This window comes from Atractosteus spatula, assembly GCF_055471065.1.
Source record: "Atractosteus spatula isolate fAtrSpa1 chromosome 16 unlocalized genomic scaffold, fAtrSpa1.hap1 SUPER_16_unloc_1, whole genome shotgun sequence".
NCBI lineage: Eukaryota > Metazoa > Chordata > Actinopteri > Semionotiformes > Lepisosteidae > Atractosteus > Atractosteus spatula.
In genome coordinates, this window is record NW_028296631.1 from 3,004,552 (window position 1) to 3,013,170 (window position 8,619).

Here is an 8,619-nt window from a genome sequence, read left to right on the forward strand (position 1 = left end):
AAACTGGCATCAAAATCTAAACTAAAAACAACTAAATCAAAAAACTACCAAAAAAAAAAAGCAAAAGAAAAGTGGTTTGATAGGGAGTGCAAAAACATCAGAAATGCACTACGAAAACTATCAAATCAAAAACACAGACAACCACAAAACACAAAACTACACCTCAGCTACTGTGATACGGTAAAACTTTACAAACACACGCTGAAAAAGAAAAGAAACACGTACATAAACAAACAACTTGCAGAAATTGAGGAGTCACTAAATCAGAACTGTTTCTGGGAGAAGTGGAACAATTTAAACAAATCAAAACCAGAAGAATTGGCCATCCAAAATGGAACAATCTGGCAAACATACTTTGAAAATCACTATCAAAGGCTCCCAAATACAAATCAATCAGACCAAAACACCATTTATGAAAAACTCAAAATTTTTGAATTGGCTATCAAAGACAACCAAAACCCCTTAGACTCACCTATCACTGAGCAGGAGCTACTGGACAAACTCCAGGCCCTCAGACCACGCAAAGCCTGTGGCCAAGATGGAGTCATAAATGAGATGCTGAGACACAGCAGCCCAAAGTTGCAACAAGCCCTGCTCAAACTCCTCAATCTTATCATGACAGCCGGATGTTTCCCCGAGGCCTGGAACCAATGACTGATCACGCCCATCTATAAGAGTGGAGATACTCTATCCCAACAACTATCGGGGCATCTGTGTGAACAGTAACCTGGGGAAGGTATTCTGCAGTATCCTAAATACACGAATAGTGGCCTTCCTTACTGAACACAATGTCCTGAGCAAGAGTCAGATTGGCTTCTTACCAGATCACCGCACATCTGATCACATTTACACCCTACACACACTGATAGACAAACACGTCCACCAAAAACACAAAGGAAAAATTTTTGCCTGCTTTGTCGATTTCAAAAAAGCATTTGACTCAATTTGGCATAAAAGATTGTTTTATAAACTACTCCAAAGTGGCATAGGAGGCAATGTGTACGACATAATTAAATCAAAAAACAAAAAACTCAGTCATCTTCTACAGAAGAAAACCATCAACACCCCGAACACCCTCACCAACCCTAACCTTGTTGTCACCATACCTTCTGACCTTTCCCTTTCACAGGATGAGCGATCCCTCCACAGCAAAGGGCTCAGTTTTGTACCAGTTCCCAGGAAGCTGGACATCCCCCAGACCAATGTCGACCTTAACCGCTTTTACCGCAGGATCCGTCTCAGAGCACATTTTGCCGACAATTCCTCTTCACAGGCAGCTGATAACAACCCGGTTATTGATGTCATTAACAACATTAATCCCAAACAGAGCTGTTGGACTCCCTCCTCTGGCCGTTTTCCACCAGTTGATTATTTCATCAACCAATGCACTAATCAAGCTCCCAAGGCACTCTCTATACCCAGTAAACATAGGTCTAACCTCACCCAAGGAGAAAATCAGGCGCTCCAGTCTCTCCGCAACAGGGATGATATCGTCATCAAACCAGCGGACAAAGGAGGTGCTGTTGTGGTGTGGCGTAAGGATCTATATATCTTTGAAGCCTCTAGACAACTAACTGACACTTCTGCCTACCTCCCTCTCCAACAGGACCCTACCACTGACTACCAAAAGGAAGTGGTATCCACCATTTCTCTTCTTATCAGCAGTAATGAGCTCCCCCAGGAGGCAAACCGGCTCATCATGGAACATCCACAGGTATCTCAATTTTACCTCCTCCCCAAAATCCACAAACCGGACAACCCTGGACGCCCCATCGTATCAGCATGTAACTGTCCAACTACTTACATCTCAGCCTTTCTCGACAGCCTCATGAGACCGCTGGTTGAAGATCTTCCCTCATACATCAAAGACACCAACCACGCGCTCCAACTTTTTAATGATTTCCAATTTCAGGGTACCGAATGCTACATTTTTACCATGGACAACACATCTCTGTACACCGTCATTCCCCATAATGACGGCCTTACAGCACTCAAGCACATGCTGGACAAACGCACAGTGCTTGATCCACCCACCCACACCCTGGTACGCCTTGCAGAATTGGTCCTCACACTGAACGCATTCTCTTTCAATAATCTCTTTTACCAACAGGTCAGTGGAGTTGCCATGGGCACCAGAATGGGACCCAGCTATGCCAACATTTTTGTCGGCTGGGTAGAAGAACACTTCTTCGCTTCCTACACTGGCTATGTCCCTGACCTCTACAAATGATATATTGATGACTGCGTTGGTGCCGCCACATGCTCCAACGATCAGCTTGAGTTCTTCCTGCACCATTTCACCAACTTCCACCCGTCCCTCAAATATACGATTAACATATCTTCCACTACTCTTCCGTTTCTATACATCCACTTGTCTATCAACTACCCCCGACTGTCCACTTCAGTTTATTACAAACCCACGGATTCACACAGCTACCTCCTGTACAGCTCATTTCACACCAACCACACTAAAAACTCTCTTCCTTTTTCACAGTTCCTTAGGTTACGACGATTATGCAGCGACGACATCGACTTCGAGAACCAAGCCCTCGAAATGTACTCATTTTTCATGACCATTAACCACAACTTTTCCATCCTACAGGATGATCCCTCCATTGGGGCCCTCTTTTCTGATCGCCCTATCATCTCATATCGCCGACCACCTAATCTGCGTAACCTCCTTGTTCACAGCTCCCTTGACCGCCCTCAACAACCATCCACACCAGGCACTTTCCCTTGCAACAGAGCTCGCTGTATCACCTGCAAATACACAGCCACCACCACACTCATTCAAGGCCCCTCAGGACAATTCCGGATCACCCAGAATGCATCTTGTACCTCCAGCAACCTTATTTACTGTATCTCTTGCAGTAAATGCCCAGCCATCTACATTGGAGAAACAGGAAGGAGACTCGGAGACCGTTTCAGAGAACACGTCAGGGCTGTAAAGATTAAAGATCTCTCCAAGCCCATTGTTTCTCATTTCACCTCTGACGGCCATGACCACTCTAATCTCTCCATCTGTGTTCTCAAAGACGGTTTTCCGAACTCATACATCAGAAAGACCACCGAAACTAAAATTATTCTGCAGCTAGGATCATACCTTCTCCCTTCCCTTAACGACAGACTACTGTTCTTTTAAATTTTCTCCATTCATTGGAAGTTTCATTTCACACCTCTCTGCACCCATTCTGACTTCACACCTCTTGATTGGCCTCTCTTTCTGTCCCCTGCTCCCGCCTCTCACTCCTCCTCCCTCCCAACCTTTGTTCTCCCGCTACTTTACCTTTGCCTACTGCCCTGTCTCTCTCACACCTGAAGAAGGCTCCACGGCCGAAACGTTGTGTTCTCTTTCTTCTTTTTTTCAGCATGGAATAAACCTTTTACTTGTTCCTTTGCAGCCTACGCATGCTGACGCAGCTACCCACCTGAATAATTAAATCAATGTATTCAGAGAGCAAATGTGCAGTGAAAATTGGAAACAAAAGGACCAAATTCTTCACCCAATGCCGTGGGGTGAGACAGGGCTGCAGCCTGAGCCCAACACTGTTCAATATCTATATCAACGAATTAACAGGAATGTTGGAAAAGTCTGCAGCTCCTGGTCTCACACTACACGACACAGAAATCATGTTCCTGCTCTATGCAGATGACCTGGTCCTGCTGTCGCCCACAGAACAGGGGCTGCAGCAGAACCAGACACAAAAAAAAGAAACAGACCCTGAGGAAGTAAAGGCTCAGTGACCACAGCCTGGCAATAGAAACTGGGCGACAGGCAGACCTGGCTGCCCAAAGAGGACAGGCTGTGCTCCCACTGCCAGCGGGGAGAAATAGAGGCAGAGGTGCACTTCCTACTGCACTGTGACAGATACTCTGGGATTAGAGAAACATCCTTCCCTAAATTCAGAAATCTAGTCCCAGAGTTCCCACACCTGCCAGATCACAACGGGTCCCAATCCTACTGGGAGAGGGAGGAGGGAACTCAGTTGAACTGGCAGCCCAGTATGTGATCTCCTGTCACAGCCTGAGGAACAGTGAGCCTGTCTCCCAATAATGCTCAATATGTTTACAGTATATGTAAATATTTTATGACATGTCTCTGTTGTAAATGTCTGTAATATGTCTGTAGATTTTATTTTATGTTTTGTTCTGTTAATTTTATTATTTGATTTGCTTTGGCAACACTGATTGTACCCATCGGTCATGATAATAAAGCACCTTGAATTGAATTGAATTGAACAGTATTTACGTGCCACTGCTCCCAAGTGGCTCTGGGTTAAGACCGCTCTTTCACTTACTTGCAACGCAAACGGAGAAAGCAATTTTTGACAGTCTCTCGAGAGACTGCGCTAGGTGTTTAGAGATAGACTTTGTCAGTTCCCCCTGGAATGATGGCCTCTCAAATAGTTTGTGATTCCTCTAGACGTTATACAGTACAATCAAAAGCGCAACAAAAGTGTTTTCTGTGGAGCAGGTTTCAGACCCGTAGACCAGTTTTATTTGTACAGCAGGACGCATTCCCAAATGCGAATCTCCTGTTTTAGAAATGCTTTGGGCGGCGTGAAATGAAAATAAGAAATCAATTCCAGATGCACATGGAAGCAATCAAGTGTTTCATCCGAACTGTTTCAAAGACTGCTCAAGAGCTTTCCTTTCATAAACGCGCAACGATTAATGATGGGGGTGCACCCTTCAATGCGCCTTACATCTCTAGGTAGTGATTGAGACGATTCGTAGCGTGTGCTCATTTCCATATATGCCCCGTGTTGCAGTGGTAGGATGACGTAAAATACTGCTTCGACACGTAACGGCATTATACTCAACTGCAGGAGCTGAGGGCTTTCGTAAGCGCGTAAATCAAAGGCAATTCCCGCGTCTAACACTAATGTAAATGCTTTTCAAAGTGCAGTGTGGTGCAGCTTGTAAAATCCTTGTCCACATTTCTCATTTGTTGATGTTTTTTCTGTCTGCCAAAGTTGCATTTTGACATCTGGACGGGGAGACTTGATCATTCGAACGTGAAGCTGCCCTTAAACCCTCTGAGGCGTATCTGTCTGCCGGCATGTATTTTTTCAAAGATTTTTTTTTGAACGGAGAGCGACTTTGAAAAGGTTTCCGCAGCCACATCGCACTCCATGTTAGTTTGTAGGAGGAATGCAGCGGTAGCGGAGCTTGCTGTAGTCGTAGCCGAGTGGCTAAGGCGATAGACTAAAAATCTGTTGGGGACTCCCCGCGCAGTTTTGAATCCTGCCGACTACGGCGTCTGCCGTACGTCACCGTATGCCTGCGCGGCAAAGGCAAAGTGCCGCTTCCCCTTTTTCTGGTACTTTTAAAACGCTAAATCGCTTGGACCCTCTGCCATGGAAATGAATTCTTCAGATAAGAACACGTTTTGTGTTCGCACGACCGATGTTCTACTTATGCCTTTGAAAACCTAATAAAGCTGAAAGAACCGACACGATAGGTTCTTGTAAAGCACGCCTGTAAAGAACTGTTAACATCAAAGGGTTTCAGTGTATTAACTGAGGAGAAGGCCTGATCGCTAATTGTTGACTTTTTATTTGGTGTGAGAAACACTCTCACTGAGCATGAAGTGCAACAAATGTAGCCGCAGAAATTGCATAACGCTTTCATTTATGCTATTGCAGACACCAACGTTGCCTAGATAGAAAACCGAAATAGCCATGGGTTTGCTTGCTGGTCTGAAGGATCTCTCTTCGAATCTCTATCATTTGTCAATGGAAGTAAAAGGCGCTGCAATCTGATACATGTTCAGATTCAAACCCGCAGCTGTTCTTCGAGTTTATTTTTTGACTAATTACAACTGAGTGTCGCATGAGCAGTTACATAAACTTATCTGGCATATTTTAACACAAATGCCATTCTTAAATTAAAACTAACAGTACATTGTCATGGACATTCAGTTACATACAAACAAGAGACAGACAAGAGAATATTTCTACCTTTCATGTGGACTACAGATGCAGCCATTCAAAGTGCGCGGCACTGACACGTACCGGAGGTAATTGGCTACGGCCTCGCGGATCGTGACGCGCAATGACGCAATATACCGCGGTACGTGACTGGTTGACCGACAGAGGCACTCGTGGTGCGTTGGTCGGTCGTAGGAAGATTTAAATGTCTTTACTGTGCCCGTTTTAGTATTGAATATTTATATGGAATTTTACCACTGAAGGGAAATCTTAGTAGCTGAGCATAAAAAGAATAGGAGCATACTGTAACGCGTGTGAAGGCCATGAACGATATTAATTTTGGAGCATAAACATACAGTATATGGCTGGTCTCGGTACTAGTAAACCATTTCTCCCTAAACATTTTAAACATCGAAGACTTTAACTAACGTGATACCGGAGGCAACAAGCAAACTTTTAGAATTTAATTAAAAGGGAATATACAGATGCAGCCATTCAAAACAAGCGGGGTATGCTGTGGTATAACACGGTGGGCGTGTCACAGTAAACCGCATCATACCGTATGCAAATTAGATTATGTTAATAGTATCTGGAATCACCTTGTAAAACCGCCAGGTGGAGCTAATAAAGGTTAACCTCTCCTGTACAGCATTTGAGCTGTCACCAGAAAATGTCAGTTTCGAATCACTGCTGAGGGACAATCTTTATTCAATTAAGAATTTAAGTTGTATACTCTTTAGATTTTTAAATTTAAACAGTGTATTACAGCATGTTAATCATTAAACATGAAAAAGGCGGTATATTTTATAAAAGCAAGATTGTTCTTTTGGACAAAAGTACACAACCTACGACCTTTATTATACATATTTTAATTATGCAGGAATATTTTATGCATCAAAGTCTTTACCGAAGATATTACTAATAGTATTAATAATGAATGACCTTGGACAAGCTGTAAGCTCAAAATATTACCCTGGTCCACATTCTTTGTAACCATCTTTGTAAACGAAAAGAGTTTATTTTTTCATTGACAAAAAGTAACACCACAGCATTTAGTTGATCCGATCACGCATTCGTTTCCAATGATACAAAGTAATTCTTGAGAATCTCCGATTCACCATGCCTTTCACATGCTCATAAACGATATTAATTTAGGAACATAAACATATTACTGTATGTAAACTGCACTGTATATTGCTGGTCTTGGTAGTTTAAAGAAAAAATACACAGCAGTATTCCATTTCTCCCTAAACATTTTAAGCATCAAAGTCTTACATGTTGTTATTTGGGAAACGTTTTTACGTGCTCCTTCTGGCCATATTAGGATTATATACTTTGTGAAAAGTGATAGTCTTTTAACCTTTTCTGTGAATTCGCTTGTTATCTAACAAATGCATACTTTTAGAATTTGATTAACAGGGAATATAATATGGAATTGCGTATCTAAACAAATTAATAATGATATAATTATATTCATGTACTGTCTGGCGGAATAAACTGAAGAGGTTAGTTAATGCGACACGGAATTATTAAGAATTATCACCTCTTTTTACACTTGAGAACAAATGAGAACATTCCACTCAGTGGGCGGTGCATTGTTATCTCAATCACCTGCTTATTCGTTTTACACCACTGGACTACAGGAGAATGTGACTGTACTGTATCTGTACAGAATGTGTGTTTCAATCAATACAGTAATTGATTACAATCGCAATCGCTAGTTTAATTAAATGCCTTTTTTGATTCACAATCTGAAAATGAAAACCGCGGTAAAGTCACCTTGAATTTAAAAAAACAATTTTGGCACGCCTGTAGCATTTTCACGAAACCTCCTAGAGTTGTGAGAACACTGGCTTTGTGTATAAAGTACATTGTGAATGTTTTCACAGCCTTCACTTTGTCGTTTTTATGCCATTTTTTTACCACGCACGAATATTCCTATGTCCGTATCTTCGCAAAGGAATCAGTGCGAATTTTAATACTAATTAAATGAAACTGGCTTCCATAAGAATCAGTATGGCTCAGAAATTAAATAAAACTTCACTCGCACCAAACAAATGTATATTTCTAAATATCACAACATGATCGAATTTAAGTCATTTTAATAACAATGAATAGTCACCTATGCGTTACAATATAAACATTTATATTGATTTAAATTGCGTTTAAATCGCCTTTATTTAAAACCCATAAATAAAGCTGATACTGTTTAGACTTTTAATTATTTAAAACTGTATTACAGCAGCACAATGCACAATGCAACGTAAATCGCTATCTTTGTCTTCTGTGTAATAATGTTCACCTCTCTGTCCAGCAAATTAACAATAGTAATAATAATGAACTTTATTGTATATGGCGCCTTTAAAGGTGGCTCCTCAAAGCGCTTTACAGGTTAAAAACAATAACAACAATACTGTTAGGCTGGGCAAACGATTTTTTTTTTAAGAAATACAAAATGAGATATAATGATGTGTTCCGGCTTAGACATTAAAGAAGAGCATAACACGTGGGCGGCGTAGCGGTTGACTCTGGCTTTCCCATCTACTGTATACCGATACACTGCAAGTACAACCCCCCTCTCTGCGGGAGTGCTGGCTGTGACGAATTAAACCGGTTTCACAGGTATTTTCAAAGTAGAAGAGGGCGAGATTTCCAGCGAAAGACACCTCCCCCCCTCAAAAACCCA

General features: G+C 42.0%; 1 non-coding gene across 1 annotated transcript; it reads left to right on the top strand.

Annotated features, from left to right (window-relative positions):
* The first annotated feature begins 5,177 nt into the window (after positions 1–5,177).
* Positions 5,178–5,259, top strand: trnaf-aaa (transfer RNA phenylalanine (anticodon AAA)). The gene has a single exon. It is a non-coding gene; the product is annotated as a tRNA-Phe (tRNA).
* Positions 5,260–8,619: the final 3,360 nt, after the last annotated feature.